We start from the raw sequence: 25,189 nt of genomic DNA on the forward strand, positions 1-25,189 counted from the left end.
AGTTGGACCTGCTATCTTTAAGGGGACTGTGTGGTACCTATCCCACTGGATTTATCTGAACTGATTTCCTCACTTTTTGGACCTGCTATTGTTAAGGAGACCATGCTATACCTATCCCACTGGATTTATCTGAACTGATTTCCTCACTTTTTGGACCTGCTATTGTTAAGGGGCCGTGTTGTATTTAATCCGGTTCTGCAGAATAAATCAACTTTCTGTTTTTCCTCTAATACCGTGTCTGAGTGATTTGGGAACCACGTATCTTCACATTACCCTTTTGGAACAACCATGCCTTTTATAATTGGTTTATACAGTTTGCCAGATTAATTTTATTGTTCGTGTAATCCATGCTAAAATAATTTCTAATCTTACCCACCGTCCCATGGTTGGACTGGGTTATATGCCTTGTTTTGGAAGTTCTTTGAAATGTGCGTGTGAAGCGTTGCTCTGCCTGGTACTGCCACAAGGCAGGGCAAAGTAACTGTACTGCAGAGAGAGTAAAGTACTCTGATATTGCTAGAAAGTTTCTATAGTGGGAATTTCAATAGCCTTTATTTCCAGTCCTGAGAAAAAGTAATGAAGTATTGCCATTGATTTTTCATATGAGAACTGCTGACCGAGGCAATCTCTAAATATTAAATCTCTTTTCTTACCCAACCTTAACTAAAATAAATGATAGAATTTGGAAACAAATTTCTCTTCATCAATATTTTTATTGAAGTATTTTCAAAACTTTAAGGGGTACAAATAATAAGAGGGGATAACAGCTAGGGGTGAGGAGGGGTACATGGGGAAAATGGACACAAATTGAATATATTGTCAATTACTGATATAGCAAAACACTTAACACATTTCAAAAATTTGAAACCAACAAACTAGCCAATTTCAGCTCATTTAGGCTGAAGGTTTGCGGGAGTCTTGCTTTCATTCAGGCTGTATAATAGAGGAACCTTCTATGTCCATGACACATTTGAACCATTTGCTAATCGGGTAAGAGGCAGAGAAGGAATCCATCTCAAACTTAAATTGGATTTTGGAAATAATCTTAATAATAGTTATAGGTTAGGGAGTTTTTCCAGTGTAGCTGTTGCCACCCCTGTTGAATTAATATATGGCTCAATGGTATCTATCTTGCTTTAAAACTATTGGTGGATAAAGGTGAAGGAGTGGTACTTCTGGAAACACATATATAAAGTGGCTGCCATCCTCTGCTTTTACAACACAGCACAATAATAACTTTTACTACTTACTACTATCAACTCTAAGGCCCCAGCTGGCAGACCTGACTTCACACGAGAATTCATTCTGTCACCCAGAGACAACTCCTGAGCCACATACATACCATGTATGAAATTGCTGCCAGAGGGTATGAAACATTAAGCTAGATGTCGTGATCCAGTATTTGTTGCTTGTTGCTCCAATCAAACCACTTGACTTAAGCCACGCTGCACTCCGATACATGGTTAATGTGAGTCAAGTAAGAGCAATCTGTCTTGTTTTATGCTAAGAAGAACCGGTTCTCTCTACTCTAGCAAAACCTCACTGTTCCATCTGTATAAAACACCAACATATGTAACTTGAAATGTTAATTGAATATCTTCTATATATGTAATTATATATGCATAGTAAAAACATGTGTTTGATATAGATCATCTGTTATTATAGATATCTCTATTTTAGTTTCCTGTCATCTAATTTAATATATTTGCAAGTCTTATGATATTCATGTTTACAAGTTTACTGTATTTTCCACATTCTCGGGAGGCATAAACAGGCCCGGCGCTCCCATTAGGCAAGGTTAGGCACTTGCCTAGGGCGCCGGGCTCTGGGGGGCGCCTGGAGGGCGCCACAGAACTGGAAATTAATTTTAAAACTGTGCGGCGACCACTGACCATACCTGTCATGGCTGCCGCACAGCATTCAGATACATGGGGAGGGGGGGGAAGAGGCTATTGCTCACCACCGCCGCCTCTCTGCTCCGTCTCCTCCCCTCCACTTACTAGTGTCAGTGAGTGGAGGGGAGGAGACGGAGCAGAGAGGCGGCGGTGGTGAGACAAGGTAAGAAAATATGGGGTGAGGGGGGAGGAGGGAGGAGGGCGCTGACTTTTGCGGGGGAGGGAGAGGGCGCGGATTTTGCCTAGGGCGCCATGGACCCTAGCACCGGCCCTGGGCATAAACACTTACAATGTGTCAAAGCACTTAACACCTTGCTTGCCACATGAATAGACATAGTATTTAGTGTCAGCCTGCGGGGAAAATATATTACCCCTGCAGCAGGGAATGATAAATTATTAAGATACTTAATTTGGATACTGTGACAAGATGGACCACCTATGCCACCCTGTCTGTTGTTGCTGGGAACCGGCTGGGCATACTTTGCCACAGTTCCTTTTCGTTATCCCAAATGCGCCATCTTGCCGCAGTAGGAGGGGCTTACAATGCTGTCACCACTGAACTCCTTTATGGCGCTCAGAACCAATTTCCTTCTGGGTAACTGTCGCTGCTAGGGTACTCCTGTGCTGGTACACTTGGGCTGGTAACTCCGGACCTCTTACTATGGATCCGGGTTGCTGTGGATGGATCCTCCCTGGCCTATCACACTGACCAGAGCTGCATGGGTAGCAGGCAGAGCGGTGGTACTGGAAAAGCTTGGGTCCAAACCTGAGACAGCTGGAGAACGGATTAGATTTTAGGGTCTAATCTGCAGGTCACAGGATTACAGCAATATTGAAGAAGTTGTCAAGCAGGTCTTTGAAGCAGAGTGATGTTTATTGCTCAAGTGTCCTGACAAGGACAGTTCCACTGATTAAAGGTATCAGTGGTCAGGTCAGATGGAACATCAGAATGATACATTTCAGGGTACAAGTCAGTGCATTTTATACAGATTTGGACACAGCCTATTTTTAGAATCAGGATGTAGCCACATTTACCAAAACATGGATTTTCATGCATTGCAAAGCCACTAATATTTATACTTAGCTATGAAATTCTTAAAAACCTTGCTGTGATTTCCAGGATCTTATTTTAGAGGGAGGAGACCCACTAGCAAGTCAAAAGGTCTGACTGGCATGAATACTTCAGTCGGCGAATACACATTCCCACAGAACAACAAAAAACAAGAAAAAAAAAAAAAACAAGCCACTTCCCCACATCACAATACACCAAAGGCTTGGTAAACAAAGACTTATTGTAACAGATATATACATCAGACATAATGCATTTCCTCTAGAGAGGCTAAACAGAAAAAACACATTTTTACCCTGGTCTAAGAAATAACGAATTCCTATCTCAAAATATACACTGTATCAAAAATAAGTGCATTGGCAATTATATAAATAAGCGGCCTGCGCTATTTGCTTTAAATCAATTTTTACCAAAAGTTATTTAATAGTGATCCAGTCACAGATACATTTGTAGAACAGAAGAATATTTAAGTATATTAAAGCTGTACTACAACTTTTGAAAACAATTAATTAATGTGGCCTCTCCCCTTAGCCAGAGGCACAGGAGCAATGGCCTGGGCTGTGAGAGAAATGGAGGTGTTCCAGGAAAATGGCCACATGTAAAATATAGCTATATTAGAAGTCACAGATCAGTCACAGAACTATGATATGACTTCTAATATCCTTTTTGGATAGTTCACAATACGGGGCCGGTTATGTTAAAAATACACAGGTTTCAATTTGAAACAAAACAAACTGCTTTTATGTGGTGACCACTGGCGGAACTACCGTGGTTGCAAGGGGCCCTGCTACTGGGACCCCGCATGCCCAGAGAAGGCCACTGTTCTGTTCCGTCCCTGGTGGTGACCCTCTTATCTAGTTGTGCTGTATCTTCACTAACAGGTACACAATTCCATCACATAAGACCTTGAGGCAAGTAACATAAACTTCCTCGAATCGCATGAGCAGGAGCCCATTTCCACTGACTGACAACATTTTCAGGACGTGATTAAACAGAAGATAGCTCTGGAAAACACAATATTTGAAGCACTCTAACTAAAAACTTAACAATGAACCCTCTTAACCTATTTAGTACAAACTGAACTGGCCGAGCTAAAGAAATGTTCTTTGTAATCTAATGAATACATAAAAATAAACTGTTGAGCTATACATCTCCCCATTAAAACACTGGCACATTTATCTTATGACACATTACATATTTGTTTGTGATTTGCATCTTTTCTTGACATTACGGAGACATTTCTGGCACTTGGAAACCTCTAATTGAAGCAATATTTAAGTAATCTGCAATATTTTCAATATATATGCTAATTTTCAGGATGTGGTTTTCAAAATAAAACTTGAATAAAAAAAGAAGGCTAAGGACATCGTTTATCATAGAGATAAAGTACTTAATAAAAAAAAATGACTGCAAATTGCAGCTGTAGCTATGTGATGTTGATTGTGACTTTTGACCTTTTTTTTTATAATTTCCGCCAAGGTCATATAGTAAGAAGCCAACTTAGTACAATGTAGAAGCCAATTTATATATTTCACAATGACATCAGAACCTTGGGCTTCATTTATTAAGGATCTTAAATGAAGAGGATTCTTATTTCAGTCTCCTGGACAAAACTATTTTACATTGCAAGGGGTGCAAATGAGTGTTCTGTTTTGCACATAAGTTAAATACTGCCTGTTTTTTCATGTAGCACACACATATCAACTTTAAATTTCAGTGTACAAATAAGCTATCAAGTATTTGTGTGCTACATGAAAAAACAGGCAGTATTTAACTTATGTGCAAAACAGAACACTCATTTGCACCCCGTGCATTGTAACATGGTTTTGTCCAGGAGACTGAAATAAGAATCCTCTTCATTTAAGTTCCTTAATGTATCAGGCCCCTTGTCCCTATTCAGTAAACAAGTTTTAAAAACAAAGCTTTAGAATTCCACCCAATAGCAGCTGATGAGAGATTTAAGCTTACTGTAAATAGTTTCCTGAGGTCCAGATTGAACTCTTCTGCCTGCCCATGTCATGAAAATATAGTCTATAAATAGAGCTGGGACAATGATGGTCAATTAATTATGCTGTGGGTTGTGGTTGGGTTAGGACTGGGAACACTGAAGATCAAATTACATCTGTTGAAGGTGCAAATATTCACGGAATGAGGTGTATATTTTGCATAACTGTTTTGAACATTTTTGCTCCAGCCTTATATAAAAAGTCTACTTGATATTATAAATACATGGCTGAAAAAACACAAAATGAAGTCAATAAGATCAAGCAATTATTTAGTAAATGGCAGCATGTACATGCCAATAAATTAAAATGATCTAAACATGGTAAACCTCAAAATACAATAGTAGTCAAACGAGTTGATGCTAGATGGCACTTCAGCCCATGCTTCTGTTTGTCACAATTCTATGAATAGTAGTTTTATTCTGTGATCCAGGTACTTTCACACTTAACGATAAAGGGTAAAAAAAGTCACACATTGTAAAAATAACTGTGAGAACACAGTTTACACTTAAAATAGAGTCACAATGAGCTCCCTTTCCAAAGAAAATAATCAATCTGTAATCAGGTTCAGGCAGTGTTCACATCTTATCCATTTGTAGCTTCAATTAGCAATACAGCAGATGAAATTAACTATGTTAAATTCAGATTCATGCATGGCTTACTATACTGCATTTAGCTTTGTGTCATACCGGATGGGGAATAGGAGCTTTACAGTGAACAGTACAGAAAATTAATTGTATCGTACATAAGAAATGTTGCACAGCCAGGGCATAGCCTTGGCTTGCTTAAATGTAATACTGAGAAATGTTTTTTTTTGTATAATTTAGAATTTGTATGAGAAGAGCTGGATTAAGGGAAGCACAGAGGGCATGTGCCCAGAGCCCCTCTCTTTCAGGGGGCCACCAGACCCAGGGTGGGAACATCTGTTTGGTGACCTCTGTGGCGAAGAAGGGGGTATTTATTACGTAATCGAGTGTAGGCTGCAAATTACAATACGTTATATACAGTATAAAGATAAATGTAGCCTCCCTGTCATCTTTCTTTATAACTACCTTTCACTGTAAACTTATAACTTTAGGGGAGTGGCGGTACCTATTTTGATGGAATAAAAGCATTCGCTTTATATTGCATATGTGACATTGTGCAAAGCACATTTTTTGCAGCCCAATCCAATTTATATATCTATTTTTGGGACCTGCGACAGGAGAAGATAAAGTGACTTTTAGGATAGTTGCTCAAGGGCACTTTAACTCCTACATGTTTCAGCTACATGGTTCCATGCCGTTACACAGTGCTTGCCTGCACACAGAAAGCAGTGTAAATATTCATGCAGCTTATCAGTGCTTGTGTGACAGAAACCTGGATGTTACAATGACTGAAATGTGCAGGCAAATACACAATGTAAGCCCAGGGTTCCCAATGCTAAAACAAGGAGGCGCTCCCAGAGCCTGGCTATCACCAGATCTAATAGGAGGCGCCATGTCTTAAAATAATTTCCAGGGATCTGGCACCTCAGTGTGTCATGTGTGATATGGTTTAGATAGAAATTTGAAGACTACCCTCCCCATAATGATATATTTAGTGATTTGTTATAGCTATTTATCAATAAATATTAAGTTCTAATGTCCAGAGAATAAGACTGATCAGTGAGAATTGCAATATACAAAATAAAAGAAATTGTACTGTGTAATCTAGGGACTAATCTTTCAAACTAAAATAAATAAATACCCCCCCCCATCTCCCCCCCAACTTAAACCCAAACCAACCAGCAGTCTTTCTCACTTCTCTTTTGCCCCCAATTCTACGCTGTCTCCCTATTTCGTTTTTTGGATTTCTTTAGTAATTGATAATGCTAGACCATGAACGCCTAACGTTCACCATAAGTTCTACACATTTTATATTGTTGTTGCTTTGCTCATATTATATCTCGCAAGCTATATATGCTCTGTTTATGCCTCTATGTGGTATCTTTTGTTTATCATATTCAACAATTTCAATGACCTGTACTGTTAACATCTGCTGTTACAAATAAAAAGTTTTTAAAAAAAATAATTAAACTGTATCCCATTAAAAATTTTATTTTTAAAGAAAAATAAATATACAGTGCAGGGTTGCATTGAAGGTCAGATCCTCAATGCAATCCTTCAAGTTGGAGTTCTCAGTAAATTTAACTTTAACTTTTCTCCGCCACTGACATGGCATGCTGGGATAGGTAGTTCCACAAAAGCAGGTTTATAGGTTAATGCAGTAATTCTATATACAACAGGAAACCATGGGCCCATTCACTGGATTACCGCAACTCCACACCCCCACAACCTCCCCATCATCATCATCATCATCATCACCATTTATTTATATAGTGCCAATGATTCTGCAGCGCTGTACAGAGAACTTGTTCACATCAGTCCCTGCCCCATTGGCGCTTACAGTCTAAATTCCCATTCCAACATACACACAGACAGACAGAGAGGGACTAGGGTCAATTTTTTTTGATAGCAGCCAATTTACCTACTAGTATGTGTTTGGAGTGTGGGAGGAAACCGGAACACTCAGAGGAAATCCACGCAAACACGGAGATAACATACAAACTCCACACAGATAAGGCCATGGTCGGGAATTGAACTCATGACCCCAGTGCTGTGAGGCAGAAGTGCTAACCCCATTTTCTTCTCTCCACCCCAAAAGTAGCAAATGCCTTCCTACACCATAAAATAATTAACTTCAGCTGTATGGCAGTGTGCACCCCACCTATAGACCTGATTCATGTTCCATCATATGTCCTTCTGCGTCCGCTCAGACCTGACCTTACACCAATGAACACAATTACATGCAATTCATGTCTGAACACAAATGACACTTACAGCTGTCTACGACTTGAGAGGCGGAACGGCGAAGGGAAGGGACGGACTAACATAGGCCGTGTACAGTAGGTATCTTTCCGATGCAGATGCGGATGATTAAAGTCCTGTATTTGTCGTTAGTACTCTTGTTTTCAGCTGTATCTTTTGCATCCAGTACAGGGCAGGTGTAAATGACAACTAAAGGTGATGACTGACACGGCACAGTCTTTGCATTTAAAACTACTTGCATGAGTGTCACTAGCTACCACAGAACAACTGTCTGCAACTAAGACTATAGAAATGTATTGTATGTACAGGACGCATTGAAAGCACCATTATTTATGTAATTAATGTAAAAACTAATATTATATTTGAAAATAAATATTTTTAGAAATGATTATACGGATAACAGTTGTTATTTTTATTTTATGATCAAATAAAAGTTTTATGCCCTCTGATGTGACCTTTATTGTACATACACTTGTGAGTATACTGCAATCTGTTCTATGTCTCTACTATCTTATAGTCTTTATATTTCGTTAGTGGCTTTGCAAATGAATGATTTGTTCTATAAGAAAATGTAACATAACTGCCATGTATTCATTTTTTATTTATTTATTTTTAAAGGTTATTTTCCTTTAAAAGATCTTGGACATAAATTCTTCCTCTTGGATACCCATAATTAAGCTCCCTAGGAAGATACAAATTCAACAAGGAACATCTATCAAATCAATAATCTGTGCCAGTAAAAGCTAAGAGGAAACAGCAGGAGGTAACAAGACAAATTCCTTACATCATTTGGTGGAGAAATCTAATCGCTGTTTCAAACTGCCCTTTTGAATCAGGATGATAAATATAGCTCTAGTGTATATATTGGTGTTTGCAGAGTTCACAAATCATCTTCAGGGTCAATAAATCTCATCGCCCAGCTGGACAATACATGCAATAGGCAACACAGAACTGTTACGTAAGGTGTAACCCTTTTATCATATTTCTAAAAAGTTCACTAACTATTAAAACATAAACCATCTTTCTGATTGAGACAAGTTTGCGCTTGTTAATCTTCCCAGTAAGACCCAGAAAGCCTTTGCTACTGCTATAGTATTGTGAGTCGAAATAACAAAGAGATAAAGTTTAAAAATCCCAAAACTCATCACATATCGATGGAAGTTTTCCTTCGGTGTGTGGGAGGAAAGGGGAGCTTAGGGACGTAGGACGTGTGGTTTCTCAAGAATCACCCAAACTTTCATAGTATGATTGATTCTAGGTTTTAGCTCCTGAGGATAGTATTTTTAATGAGCAGAATATCTTTATTATGCTTGAAATGGCACAAAGAATAATTCAGGAATGTAAAGCTACTGTAAAAATTATATTTCTTTATAACTAGTTTACATGAAAACTTTTAAATGCTTTAAAATTTCTTCCTTTTTTGTTTTTTGAGTGATTATTGAGTTTCACTTAATGCATATATCAGCACAATGCACCCATATATAGTTTGTTTAATTATATTAATAAAAGAATAAAAACAAATAAATATATATTGTGGAAAGATCACACTTCTGGTGGAACACACAAGAACAAGTTCTTGCTTTTTACATTGTTTTAATGTTAGGATGGTAAAATATTTGACACCATAAAGATTCCATACAGTTTATTGTGACCCTAAACACTAAATAAACAAAAAACAGCTCTCTAGCCACTGGCCAGCTCTTCTAGCATCGGTCACCCTAAACAGTTATACATGTCCTAACTTGATGGACAGGTGACACTCTCACCTTCCCTTTAAAAAAGAGCTCTCATCAGCTGATCTGTTTGCTCTGACTTCAGACAAACCCTGTCAGCCTACTGTGGGAAAATACACTTCCAAACCCTGTAAGTTAACCAGACTAGTCTTTTATTTTGTAACACATATGTCCTCCTGTTTATCTTTAAACTAGCTACACTGCCTATATATTATACTGTAACCATTTTTTGTTAAAGGTTTACAATCTCAGTGATATCATTTTTTATTTAATATTATATTAAAGGACTATATTTCAAGCATCTAATCAAGTCATACATTAAGTTATAATAAGCATTATATTAAGGACTAGTAACAATGCATTAAATACATCTAAATATGCTGTACTCTTAGGCTGCATTGTTATAGAAGAATATTCAGTAGTGATACCATAAATGTATTTACACTCAGGATATTTAGGGTGTTCAAAATGAGTAATATTGTTAGATTGTAGTGTATTCTTCATTAGAATCAACCACTTTTGGGTCTTCGGTATTAAATTATAGAAGCCTTATGATTTATTTATTCCAAGAAACCTTTGAGACATGGAGGCTGAAAATGCTGAAAACATTTAGGGGTAAATGTATGAAGCTCCGGGTTCTTCAACACCCGCGAGTTCGGCGTCTTCAGCGCTTAAATTTAAAGCGGCGCTGCCTTGTAATGGGAGGTTTCCCTTTACAAGGCAGCGCCGCTTTAAATTTAAGCGCTGAAGACGCCGAACTCGCGGGTGTTGAAGAACCCGGAGCTTCATACATTTACCCCTTAGGGTTCTTATATGTTTTTAACTAGTTATTAATTAATAATGTTTCAGAAAGCATTTGGTTGACAAACTATACATGGATTTTGCTATAAACAAACAGCATTTCTCAATTCATGAACTAAACATGCCCTATTTTTTGGTTGAATATTCTCTTTTTTCAGAATTGATTTGTGTTGATAGCAAAACTAAAGAGAAATAATTTGTGACTGGGTAACTTGAAGAGATGGGGTTAGAGGACTAGAAAGGGTGAATAATGGAGTAATTTGGGATGAGAAATGGCATAATTTGGTGAAATACAAAGAGTATTTTTGTGGGATACCTGGAACAGGAATAAAAAGAAATAAGGAGGGGTAAGTGGGGATGAGGGAATAAGATGAAGTGATGGGGGCTAGGATGGGGGTGGGTTGAATATCCCCCCAGGTTGCAATAAATTGAGTGTATGACCTTTTCAAGGAGTCAGGGGCTGCATGTGAGGCATGGCTGGGTTCAATGCCAACCTGGTCATTATCAGTGTGGAGTTTGCGTGTTTTCCCTGTGTTAGTGTGGGTTTCCTCTCACAGTCCAAATACATACATGTAGGTTAGGACCCCAGTGTGTGTTTGTGTAGTAGAAAGTTTAGGATGTAAGCTCAGAAGGCGACTGGTGTATTTTTATTAAATATTCTCTGTAAAGCAATGAATAATATGGTGGCGCTATATAAATAAACAATAATAATAATAATAATAATAATAATAACCACTAGCCAGTTATAATACTTGTAGATGTATTGTTTGACAAAAAATTGAGCCCAACCCTCTATTCTCCTCACCCATTAACAGCCCATGTGCATGTGTGCAGTGTTTAAGGCCTGGGCATTTAAAGGGAATCATAAGCCAATCTATATTACAATGGTGTTAATGGCTGTTTGGTTTTAGAAATAATGGTCTTATTAAAGTAAAATGCAACACAACCTTATTTTACAGGACGCATACTATTTATTATCCATATGTCCTGCATGGGAATTTGTTTAGTGCTGCCTGATACAAAATGAAATTATTCTCTGACTTCTACAATGAAATATACGCTTTTATAAGGTCGTGAAGGTGTTGCAGTTCATTTAAGAAAAAAGTTGAAAGTAAAAACTGTTTTTCTTTTATAAACTGTCTATATTTCCAAATGGATTGGTTATTTATTATATCCACATTGCTACAGAACATATACCGATTTGTATCCTCCAATGATCATTCATCAAGAATAGCAAAGTTCATTCATAAAAGATGAAGCAGCAACAATGTTACTAGCACACTTATCATTTAAATGGGAAAACACATATCCTATGATTACTGATCAAAGTTTCAGACGCTCTTTTAAAAGTTGTCATTTTGACAAAGGACTTAGTAGAGACTAAAACCTTGTAAATATGAATGACTTTTTTCACCAGGCAATAACTAAGCAAGGATGTGTCAGCTAAACACCTACTGTACCACTGAATTGCTATGTGCATGGTACCATTAGTATATATGTACACAACCATACTTACCATACTTTACAACCCTGCTGCTTACCTCCTGTCACCTAGCCGCATAGCACAAATGCACCCCCCATTATCATTACCTCTCCTGCCTTGTGTCTTAGTACAAATTAGACTTAGTGACCACATCTGATTTTCAAATTATTCATCCCAATTTGACCCATCCACTTCCTATCAGAGATCTACAACTTACATGGGAATGTAAGGCAGCACAACAAAGCAAGTTAGGGAAAGTGCTTAACAGATTAAATTATTATTATTATTATTATTATTATTATTATTATTATATTTAGTACCAGGTTGTAAAAACACTGCAGCTTTATTTGAAAAGTATTAGCGACTAGGTACTTGCCCCTTCGGTTCTACACAAGCCATCAATTCCTGAAAAAGACATAGCTTCAACAAACTGACAAATGACAAGAAGTAAAGGAAATTTGTTATCACTCTAAAGATAAATGCACTAGACTGCACAAGGCCTCATATAGAGTTAGATACATGTACACACTGAGCGTACACACAAGAAGACGTACACCAAAAAATGCATACTTATGTGTGTAGGTTGGGTTGGATGTATCTTAACTTGCATACAACTCAACAACAGCACCATTTGCACTAGGCATACTTCGCCCATGCAAGTGAGTATGCTTCAGTCTAACGATAGCATAGGAGTGCCCTATTTGTATGCGAAATACTAATGTAATGATACAAAACAGTGTCTTGACTATTACTAGTAAATGCAAGGTTGCATTTTTCATATAAAATGCAATTAAATACTAACACTTGCAAATTGTTTACACCTTTAAAATGCCAATGTCAATCTTCTGTCCTGCAGTTGTCCAAATGGAAAAGACAAATGAGTAGAATAGATAGCTGTGACTTGATGTAATATAGCTGCAATGCTAATGAATTAAGTACTATCAGCTGGAGAGGTCAATATGCAAGTAGCCAATCAGAAGCAGCTAGGCAGAGCTGCTGAAGGTCATCATCATCACTGTGTATCTTTGAACAACCCTCAAGTACCCGCAAGAAACAGGCCTCCTACAAGGCGAATCTGGAAATGTGTCCAGTTGGGGTGTATACAGTGGTATGCTATACCGCAACCTCTCCTACTTCCTTCATTGTAAAGCTATTAAATTCCATTCACTTACATCTCCATTACATTTTTCATACCAACACATCTAAATTTCCATACCGCCAATTCTAAATTTCCATTTGAACCAATGGATGCGTCTACGTCTATTTATGTCGCAGTTACGTGAACACGCCTTTTTTCTACTCAGCGTGCGCCTGCCTTCCCCGTTTCACCTTTTACACTAAATGTTTTACTACATATAAAAGTCTAAATATGAATGCATTCTTGGTGCACATGTGCAGTACAGAAATTTGTACCTTACACCCAAACAATTGGCACACATCTAACGCTAAATGAGTCCCCATGTTTTTGTCTGCTATAAATATTTTGAAAAGTGAAGCAACTAACATCAATCTATGAATTTGTCTTACAGATAACAGTCAGTCCAGTTCACTAGTCATGCAAGCAGAAGCTTGATGTCAACCAGAGCAATTATTGTATAGCTGGGATGACTTATCTCTAATTAGTTTAAATACAACTGCCCATCAGCAGTGGTCTTCATGCCATACTTCAATAAAAAAAGAAAGGGGTAGGATATTCTGCTTCAGAACTAATGTAGACTTTTGGATAACTGCACAGCCAATTTTTCATGCACTGATAACTGATGACTGATAACAGGTAATTACATTTAATATAGTTTTATCGTCTTTTGCTTCATGATACTGTATATTTTTGCTTGACTGATTTTCCTCATAGGAAAAGGATATCAGAATGTGTTTAGGACTTTTATTCAGAAAATTGGATTACTGCACCGTTGGGTGCTTTGTCAAGAAGATGGAGAAGAAAATATGAGCACAATAAAGGAATCATTTTATTGGATATTTCCTATTATATTCATTGACACATACTGTAGGTATGTAGCAATATATTAACTTTATAGTTCTAAGCCTAAATGTATCTGTTCAACCATGTCATATCCTGTGAATCCTAGCACAAAAACTGGGTCACAAGGGACACAATATATTAACCTAGTGATTAGTATATGAGTCGAAAGGCAAGAATTCATTATTTCTTTTATACAGTTTATCTTTTACATCTATATGGCAAGTCAATGTTCATATTGTCAATGTTCATATTTTGTGCTGGTTAATTTGTGGATTCATTTTTGGTTCCTATCACTGTACATTCAACATATTGGGTCTCAAATTATAGCTGCTAATGTATAGAAACCTATTTTAACATATTCTGTTCATTTTGTTTATTTATGGGAAAGTCATTACTGTGAGTGAAAGAGTTTAGTAGAAGAACGTATATATTTTCCTCAAAGATACTACATATTTTTTCTTATTCCCTTATTGTAATCTCTTGCCTGGATAGGTGAAACCTCCCCCTCTCTGGCCTAACCAACTCCTGCTATGACTTTCTTTAGTCTATCCTCAATGTCGCTGCCCATCTTAGTTTTCTCTCCTGATATTCTATCTCAGCTGTCCCTCTCTTCCAGTGGTTACACTGACTCCTCATGTCCTACAAAAGGAAACTCCTCAATCTCACCTAAAAAGCCCTCAAACAGTCTTCCTTCCCTCCATATCTCCAATGTCATTTCTACCCACATTCTTTCTCGCCCACACCTCTCTACCAATGACGCTACCACTACCACACTGATTAGCTCTTCCCATTCCCACCTCCAGGACTTCTTCTGGGCTGCTCCTCACCTGTGGAATGATCTCCCACACCCTTTTAGATTAGTCTCTACTCTCCAAGGTTTCAAGTATGCTCCTAAAACTCATTTCTTTATTCAAACCTATAGGCCCTCCTTTAACTTCCTTGCCACTGCTATCCTCTCCACTTCCCCATTAAATATCACCCTATTTGAGTCTTTCCTTTCCCTTTAGGAAAAGACGTTCTCAAGGGCAGGGCCCTCTTTCCTCATGTTGTCCTTCTACTATTGCATCACCTTATGAACCTCTAGACCTGCTTCCCTAGCCCTGTTTTCATGAGCCGAGGCCTACTTTACGTTGATCATTACCATTAGTCTTACTCACATTGTATTAAGTTATCAGTGTGTATTCTGTTAATAAGTAGTTGTCTGTTTTTTGTATATTTATGTTTAATTTCATAATGTATTTTGTGATGTAATGTACTATGATCCCTGGCTGTCTGTATTGTATACTACTGTAAAGTTCATGTACAATGATGCAGACCTTTTGCAACACCTTATAAATAAAAGATAATAATAATACCCCAAAAAGCTACAATCTTGTTTCTGCACTGCTCTACAGAACAAGGTGCATCTGTGCACCTCTTCCATACTTCAGTTGTTAACACCATCACTCTGCCCAAAACCTCCCTGTTGCTTTTGCTAACTTCAACTACTCTACAAATGCTGCTATTTTTCTCTACAATCCAATGCACTTCGGCTGAAGTGCATGTATGACTCAAGTCATACATGTTGCTGAGCGACTGTATTGCCATTGATAAATGACCTGCAGAATGAGGTGAATATTTCACTGAACAGTTTGAATATGTCACTCATCTCTACCATCAAGCTTTCATTTTCAAGAATCTGTACCTTCAATACCCAACTGGTTGTACTACGGCAGGGCTCTTCCCAATATCAATGTTAATTATTTAATTTCATAATATTTACAATAATGGTCATTTAAGGGGTGGGTTACGTTTTTCATATTGTGACAATTCCAGCAATTACTATAGCAACAGAAAAATTCTGATTACTATAAGTTTGACACGAAAGAAATACAGACTTACTATAGAACAATCAGAGAACATTGCTGACAGGCCTCATATAAATTCTGATTACAGAAAATGCCAGCAGTGGAGATTGACGTCACTTAAAATGGCAACAGTGAGGTTTTAAGTGGGTAATGCCAGGGCCTGACACCTAACCCTAGTCCTAATCCTAACCCTAACCCTTAGATTAGATTATAGAGGCGTCGGGTGCATCCATAAACACACAAACCTAGGTGCAAATTGATTATCCAGGAGTAGTTTCAAGAACTGTGAAGTAGGTGTGAACCTTGAAATGTGCTAAGTGGACTATTAGGTGCACTAATGTACATAAAGCAGCATTACTATTATGTTTTTCACTACAAATGCCACCCACCTCTCTTGCTTTCCTCTGCACTTTCAAACATATCCCATATACATCCTACACCAGCCAGGCCGAGCCTGATCAGAATCGTCTACTACTTGCTATGTCAGCCATGCACTATTGGAAGATAACACATACATTATTAAATCTTCCTAGCAAATTCATTTATACATATACATTCATCATGCCGCAATATAATATTCCCTTACTATAAAGGTTTGGAAATTTTAGCAAGATGTTTCCAAACTCAATAACTTCAGTTTGAAGTTATACCTGATTAATCTAGCCAAGTTTACATAGACAGGTGTCTTGTGGAGATTCTCTTGTGTGTATTAGGTCTTCAAAATTACTTTGAAAAATAATGCATGATTAACCTGCATCTGCAAGTTTGCTGCTTTTATTCACAGAAATTATTTTTAAAAGATCTTATTGTAAAATAGAATTTATTTGTTTTTATCTTCGAAGAACATCCATGCACTGGTATACAATTCCAAAAGTATACTTGGCTTCACATGCACTGCAGAGAACATAAGTGACATGGATTTTATAGCTTGAATTATGTTGATCATGTAAAAAATAGCTTGGGAATAAAAGGTAACACTTAACACAGAAAGGTCAGTTATCAGGGAGTATTTACAGTATATATTTGACATGTGTAGAGTATATATTCACTGTGTATTTCTGTGACTGTACTGTTAGCCAGATTTGACATTGCATGGTGTTGTGAGTATGGCATTATCAGCAGTTAATAAAGTATAACTGAATAAATGATTACCTCCAATGATATGAGCACCTGTGAAATCACAGTGAAGAAACCATGGATTAATGCTGAATGTAACAGGACATAGATAAATGATTAAACAGAGAATTCTGACTGTCCCAGCTACAGATAAATTTAGCATATCAGATATTTTTTATGGAGCTGTTCAGATGCTGTGTCTACAGAGAATAATGTGGCTATCCCACGGGCTTTTATATTCATATAGGGAACCTAATACATCAAAGGACTACCTATTATAAAGCCATTTCTAAGAGGGTGACTGTATTTATTTGCAATCAGTGAAATTAGTTACATGCCATATGTCACCCCTAAATACCAGTCTGATAAGGAATCCATATTTGATAATGATGTTCCATATGTCTATTTGCATAAATTCATATTCTCTTTCATTGAGAGAGATATTCTAGACATAAAAATCATCTCTAGAAAAGTGTGCATGAAAAGGACCATCAAAGCCGGACCTAAAACCAATTATCATACCCCACTCTACTTTCAGTTACCTCACAGTGAAAGGGATTTTGGTAAAAGAAGAAAACATTGCAAAGATAATGAAAATTGTTAAAAGTCTTTACCTCTGGGGGGTCAATCTGCTATTGAAGTTCTGTCCATTTTGCAGCCTTCTCTGGCACAGGTTCCAAGAAAAATATGTGAGTTTATGGTTTCTGTGTTAATCCTGTCTATATAAAATGTTTGTAATTGTATTTCTGTATGTCATTTTGATATCTTTCCTATACAATAATCATTGTGACTTTCTTTGTCACATTAAACTAAATTTCTTAATGTTCTGTGTTTGTGTTCTTAAATTATTCACTTGACTTTTAGGCTTTGTTTTAAAGTAACTGATTATATTAGGTTGAGAATGTATTTTGAGATAAGTCAAGGAGTAACTGAAGACTTCCTCAGAGTGCCAGCTTTGAAAAATAATAGTGAGAGATTGACTGTTGATTAACTCTTTTATACCCATATGTCAAGCAGGCTCAGATGACACATGTCATGACAAATTGGAGGCAGCGTTTGGGATATTTTTATTTAAGATCCTAAGTAGATAATGTCTGTGAAGGAATACAGACTAAATGAAAGACAGAACTCAATGTTTAACACATATATATATATAACATCAAAAAGACAGGGGCGCTTCCATGGTGTAAAATCCAAGTAAAATGTTTATTTCCAAAACATTAAAATTACACGTACCAGAACTGAGAAGTTTTCAGGCATAAATCAGTAGGTATCTAGCATCCAAGTGGGGATATCCTATCAGTGTGATCCTCACAGATATTCCACCATCACCTCTACGCGTTTCATCCTTGAGGACTTTGTCAGGAGGTGTGACACCTACTGATTTATGCCTGAAAACTTCTCAGTCCTGGTACGTGTAATTTTAATGTTTTGGAAATAAACATTTTACTTGGATTTTACACCATGGAAGCGCCCCTGTCTTTTTGATGTTATAGGTGTGTTGCTGTTTCCCCGTGGAGATCGGGTGTTTGAAGGGAATGACGCGCAGAGTATGGTCTGCTGGTGTTCAAAGTATCGTGGACTTATACAACGATTAAGAATTAGCACTACCAAATACTGAACTTTTAACTTTCGTGCGCACCGTTTCTGTATTTAATTGTTGACATATATATATATATATATATATATATATATATATATATATATATGTGATGTAAATGATGGTTGATTGTTGCCAGGGTGGTTTGGACTATAGGTGAGCGAGGGAAATGACAGCAAAAGTATTATGTTGTAGTTTTCATCCCACTGAGATGCTTTTCCATAATCCATAATATTAGAATGAGTTTACAGAAGGGCGTACCTGTCCCACAGTCACAATTTAATCATGACAGTCCCAGAATGGATTGCTCAAATTGGGAGTGGACTTATCAAAATGGGCACATTTTGGGTAATCAGAAAGTGGTTTGGGTGAACTAAGACTTGGTTTGAACAGACATGAGACATGAGCAAAAGTGTCATGGTTTTCCGACTGCAAATTTTGCTAGGCATAGGAGAGCGTCTTATGAGATGCACAAGCAGCGCTGGAAAATATATTTCTAGTTAAGAATATGGAAAAAGCAGTTCACATTATGGGGAGGTCATGGTGAGAATTTAATAGGTGAACCAATGTGAAGTACGGAAAACCGAACCAATATATACAGCATATGCTACCATCAGGGACGTTTTCTCACCCAGATGGCTCAGTAATAATGCCAAGTTGTTTAGCATCATTATTGCATCAGTGTCCTGCTCTAATTATAGCTTGTAGCTTAATTGGCTACATTGTATGATATTTGTGATGGTTTGCCATACAAACGACAAACTTGTCATCTAAACTTGAACATTGAAATTTTTTGAAATATTCGAAAAAATGTATACTTGGGCATGGAACATTTTATAATCTAATATCTTTTGTTTTAAATGCGAGTGGAAAACTTAAACTTTGATTGACAAATAAGGTGCACCAGTAGGACCCAAATTAAACCGGCCACACACACATCACCACAAACAAGGTTGAAGCCCTTGAGCCGCTCAAAATGGAATAAAATTTTAATCTGCTTAGTTTGAGCCACTCTACTCACCAATTACGGATATACTTTTTACAAGAGTTTATACATATATTATAATCACTTGAGTATTATATGAATATACCTTAGTCAAGCAGAATGTAATAGGAACATATATAAGAACATATTTAAGCATGTTACACCTGGTATCAGAACTATTTACATACAATCTGAAGTTACAAGTTCATAAATCCAACTTATTGTTTACTTATAGTCCTGCAGATGTTTACAAAAAGCTCAGTATTCCGTTGATCTATGTATTTTTGCCACATGAAATTATTTGATGCCGTTTGCTTATTTTTACCTGAATACAGGCTCCCATTATACCTGGAGTTATAAAATTAGATGGAAAATGATGCTAAAAGTGTTTTGTAACACTAAAAAAAAAGAAATGAGTGATTTTAATACACTAAGCAAACTTATATACATTCCTGTATCATACTTCAAGCTGTCTATCTTTTGAATCCAATTGCCTCTGTCCACTTTCTATCGCAAATTTTTTTCATGTGTCTCCTTGCTTAAATCAATAAAGATACATCTCAGCATTGCTAATATAAAAATTGGAATAGATCGCTGTACCCTATCGACTGCCTGGTCATGTATCCTGCTCCACTGTATATCTTCCATCACATCTCTTGATGACTCTAGGCAGGGGAGGGCTGGCAAATTTTAGCCCTGGGGGGCTAGATTCCACTCAGCAGCCTATTAGGAACATTTTAAAGGAAAGAAATTGCAGGTAGCCCAGTGACCCAGCCCAAGGTAGCCCACTATGAGACCGGCCGATGGGCAGATGCCCCCTTGCCCCCCCCAGCCCAGCCTGCCTGTGACTCTAGGATAGGATATCTCATGACAGGATATAACCTGCAAGCAACCCAAGACAGTAAAATTGACCCTATCACACAATCCCAGGCAAGTCAGGTATACGAACAGGCCCAAGCAGTCGCACAAGCTTAGTGCTATTTTTATTTTCAGACATGGATGTGGTAAAATGTTTGTTTGATTAAGCGGTTTCCTGGGGTATGTTAAGTGTCAGGACTTAATGACAGGAACAGTGTGTTTCTTTATTTTAAGCATGCAATTTCAGGTCAAAATCCAAATGTAAGTATCATGAGCTACATCTGTAAGTTGCAGATACTAAATACTATAATAGAGTTAGCCAATACAATGCCAATAAATATGGTAGGTGATATTATTAATTTAAGAACTAGACAGCTAATGGATAACATTAATCACATATCACAGCCTTTAATGGCGTATGATGTTTATGAGCGTGTATAGTAAGATATGCACATGTATGCTGGAACACTGTTTATGTTTTCATAAATCACCAGAATCTGTGGCTATATGTGGTTATTTGAGTTGTTGAGAGATATAAGTATTAAAATGTAGTAGCAATAAAAAACATTACAATGGAATATTTATTATCTGGCAACAGAATGATGATTATTAAAGCATCTTGACATAAACCTAAAGAAAATCTCATGTGAAAACATTGTAACAAATATTGAAAAAGCCACAAATCCAACATACAGAAATGTTTTGCAAATCTAGTGGTTTAAATACCTGGAAGCCAGATGATACAATGAAATAAATGAACATATAACAGTGCAAACAAATGGATTCCCCTTCACCAGCCTCACAGCCAGGCTAAATTAATCAAGGTAAATGTTAGGTTTCTAAGCAAACCTTGTGAGGAAGCTGTGCATCTGGTGGCCATAATGTGTTTGCATGCTGTAAGCATAAAATACCTGGCCTAATTTTAGCTTGTTAAGGCATATGCACGAAAGTCAAGATTCAGCTCAGAATATATATATATATATATATATATAAACCCACATTGGTTGTCTGCGCCTTACTGAAACTACTATAGAATACTTAAATTCTTCTAATAACATACAAGGCTACTCATTCCCACGCATTACTTGATTCCCATTCATGGACTTTTTCTGACTGCCCCCATTCTGTGGAATTCTCTGCTTGGTCCAAGAGGAATTTCCCCTTTTCCACTAGACTCCAAATATTCAAGCAATTCCTTAAAAAGCATCATTTTATGAACGCTTAATTAAATTCCAGAAGCACACTCTTAACCACCCAAGATTATTCTACCCAGTTACGGCCCCTCAAACAACTTTCCGACTAGAAAACAACATTGCTGTGTGACTGGATCACATAGTCCCACTAAGCACTTTTTTGCTTGCAATACGGCTGGAACAATATTCAATCTGTGATATTTAACCTCATGCATCAAATTCCTGATATTCTATAGATTGTAATCTTGCTAACGGGTATATCTTACCTCTTTTTCTGTTTGTTAATATACGGTTTTATTACTATGATTGTTTCCAATTGGAAAGTACTGCGGAGTATGCAGGTGCTATATAAATAAATGCTAATAAACTATATTGTATATCATAATAATATCACCAGGAATTTCCTGTGTAGTGGGGCCTACATAGCATTGTAGGTAAGGACCACATCAAATATCCCCTGACACTCAAACTGTACAATAATGCTTACATATGATCTGCTAGACCTAACTGACATTGGTTATAATATGGTTAGTGTGCAGAGGAGATTGATTGGAGTCTCCCGTCACAATCAGAACTCCCTGAGTTATAAAAAAATATATCAATTCATTTAAAAAAAATAAAAAAAAATAAAAAAATACCTTGAGTGCACTTCCCTAAACTGCTCTCCATCACACTAGAAAGCATCATACCTTATGTGTGAGACTTGTGCACTCCATAACTTGCTCTACATCATACTAGAAAGCATTATAACTTATGATAACCTTATGTAACCCGATCTCCATAATACTAGAAAGCATCATACCTTGTATGTGACACTTGTGCACTTCCCTAACCCGCTCTGCATCGTATAGACAATATAATACTGTGAGAGTAACACTCAGGCATTTCCTTAACCCAATATCTATCATGTAGAAAGGATCATACCTTGTATGTGACTCTTAGGCACTTCCATAACCCACTATCGAAACGCACATACCATGTATGTGACACTTGTGCACTTCCATAACCCGCTCTCCATCATAATAGAAAATATAATACTGTGGGAGTAACTCAGGCATTTCCCTAACCCAATATCTATCATACTAGAAAACATTGTACCTTGTGTGTGACACTTGTGTACTTCTCTAAACCGCTCTCCTTCAAACCAGAAACCAGCAAACCTTGTGTGTGAGACTTGTGCACTCCATAACTTGCTCTATATCTTACTAGAAAGCATCATAACTTATGATAACCTTATGTAACCCGATCCCCAGAATACTAGAAAGCATCACACCTTGTTGTGTGACACTTGTGCACTTCCCTAACCCGCTCTCCATCATATAGACAATATAATACTGTGGGAGTGACACTCGTGGACTTCCCAAACCCAATATGTATCATACTAGACAGCATCATACCTTGTGTGTGACACTTGTGCACTTTCCTAACCAGATCGTCATCATACTACACTATATAATACTGTGAGAGTGACACACGTGCACTTCAATAATCCAATATCTATCATACTAGAAAGCATCATACCTTGTGACGCTCGTGCACTTTCTTAACCTAATCTTCATCAAACTAGACAATATAATATTCTGGGAGTGACACTCATGCATTTTCCTAACCCAATAGCTATCATGCCAGAAAACACAATACCTACTACACTTGTGCACTTTATGTAAGTGTCACACACTCTCGTTTAAAATATGTGAATGTCCTACAAAATGACAAAGAAAAGACTCCAAATCATGCCAATCCCCCTGGCCCTACCTATACATATCTCTATACCCAAGAGAAACTTTAGGGGTTATCTTAGGTTGTTCAAATGATGTGAAAGTAGCTGGGTGAGGAATGAGGAAAAAGTATATTTTCTCCACATTTCTTTAATTTATATGCTCACCAAAGTGTCCTAATGTAAAACAAGAAAGCCCTATCTGGTCATATAAAAACTAAATTTCACATAGAAAAAGAAATGAAAAAGTTATTTCCCTTAGAAGTGGCACATCACAAAATGTGACATCTGGTCTGGTCATTAAGGGTCAAATCCTACGGCCTTAAAGTGGTAAATTATGATGCAAATAGTTTCTTAAAACATTTTATACGATTATTATTATTATTATTATTATTATTATTATTATTATTATTATTATTATTAATATTATTATTACTACTTTGCTCATATATCAAAGTATGAGTTGCCTCGACCGAGCCTGCTATACATTTTATTTTGGAACACTTAGTGGGTGGCACAGATTATTTGTTATTCTTTATATGTAAACAGCTGCCTGTTTTTATATATATATATATATATATATATATATATATATATATATTTATATATATATATATATATATATATATATATATATATACATGATAATGTGTTACACTAGAAGTGCTCCTCTGGGTCTTATGACCCGTGTCTTTATTGCGACATTTAGTTCCCTGATTAGACAGATCATTATCACTCTTTTTCTGTTGAAGTGAATAGGAATCAGCTGTAATATAGTATGCTTTGGATTGTGCACTGTAGAACACACACTAAAGTCTGCTCCATCTGTGATTCCAAACAATCTGCTACCCTCAAGGAGACACATTACTGCAACTATTTTTCTGTTTAGTTATTGCCACTTACTTGCACCACTGCCCTTGCAAGCATGTTTGGATTTTTAAGCTCTGGGTGGTAAACTGTTTATTCACCTGGTACCAAACAACCCATATTGCTGAGCTTCAAAGCTACACACCGAAACACACAAGTATAATAAAATGTACACTTACACTGGAATTTTCATCCAAAATATTACAGAAATGTATTCCCAAACTGTTTTGGGAAAGAGTCTGGTTATGTGCAATCCAATAAAAGGGATTTGGGAATAATTTAAATTTTTTTTAGCAGAAAAATGCAAAAAAAAAAAAAACGGTACATTTTGTTGCCCAAGATACTGTAATACTTTATAAATTCACTATCCTATGTATCAGTCATCAAATTGTCTGAACAAAATGATAAAACTGTAATTATACAGTATAAACATGTAATTATGATGTATAAACATTGCAAGAAGACTCCCAGCAGAAATATTAATATTAACTAAGTTTCCAGAACTTTTATCAATCACCAGGGGAAATGTTTTGCTCCCATTTGTTCTCCTGTGTATTTAAGCAACTTTAGAACACATATGTAGTGGATAAAAAAAATGGGAAATTGTGCAACAGTGGATTTGTAATATTCATTTAATTTATTCTATGATGTATAGATATAAATATTGTTTTTTAAGATTTCTGATGAAAGAAAATAGCATTTTATTGGAATACACTTACCTATCTATGAATCCCATCTGCTTTCCTCCAATATAGTGGTACAACTTTCTTATCATTTCCAGAATAAATGTAGAATAATATGAAGATATTGCCTTGAATCTGATTCCTTGTTAATCCATGTGTGCGTTCAGAGACAAGGACATAGAAATGTGACCACCCTTAGAGTACTAAATAAGACAAGGCAAAAATATTGTAGGAAAAAATAAGGCAAATGCTGTTCAGAGCGACTTGCAGGCAGCCCAAGGGCTGATTGTTCTGAATTCATTTCTTCTACTGTGTGTGTAACGTTCCATTAGCTGAGATTGGCTGTATACTGCCATCTGCTGGGCATATTGTACGTTCTGAAAGGTTCAAGTATGCAATTTCCATGATAATGACATTGGTAGTCTGTGACCCACGTACTATTAAAATCTGCGCTGCTACTCTGTTATTTACTTATAGCACGGGAATAGATATACATTCAGCTCGTTTTT

The 25,189-nt window shown here is 36.9% G+C and overlaps 1 protein-coding gene across 1 annotated transcript in view; it reads right to left on the reverse strand.

Moving 5' to 3' along the window:
• The window catches only part of HTR1F (5-hydroxytryptamine receptor 1F), a 170,782-nt gene extending 145,823 nt beyond the window's left edge, over positions 1-24,959 (reverse strand). Inside the window, exon 1 of the mRNA XM_075198210.1 lies at positions 24,717-24,959. The gene's annotated coding sequence lies outside the window, so the exon portion shown is untranslated. The remainder of the gene's footprint in view (positions 1-24,716) is intronic.
• Positions 24,960-25,189: the final 230 nt, after the last annotated feature.

The sequence above is a fragment of the Mixophyes fleayi genome, chromosome 2 (assembly GCF_038048845.1).
Source record: "Mixophyes fleayi isolate aMixFle1 chromosome 2, aMixFle1.hap1, whole genome shotgun sequence".
Classification (NCBI taxonomy): domain Eukaryota; kingdom Metazoa; phylum Chordata; class Amphibia; order Anura; family Limnodynastidae; genus Mixophyes; species Mixophyes fleayi.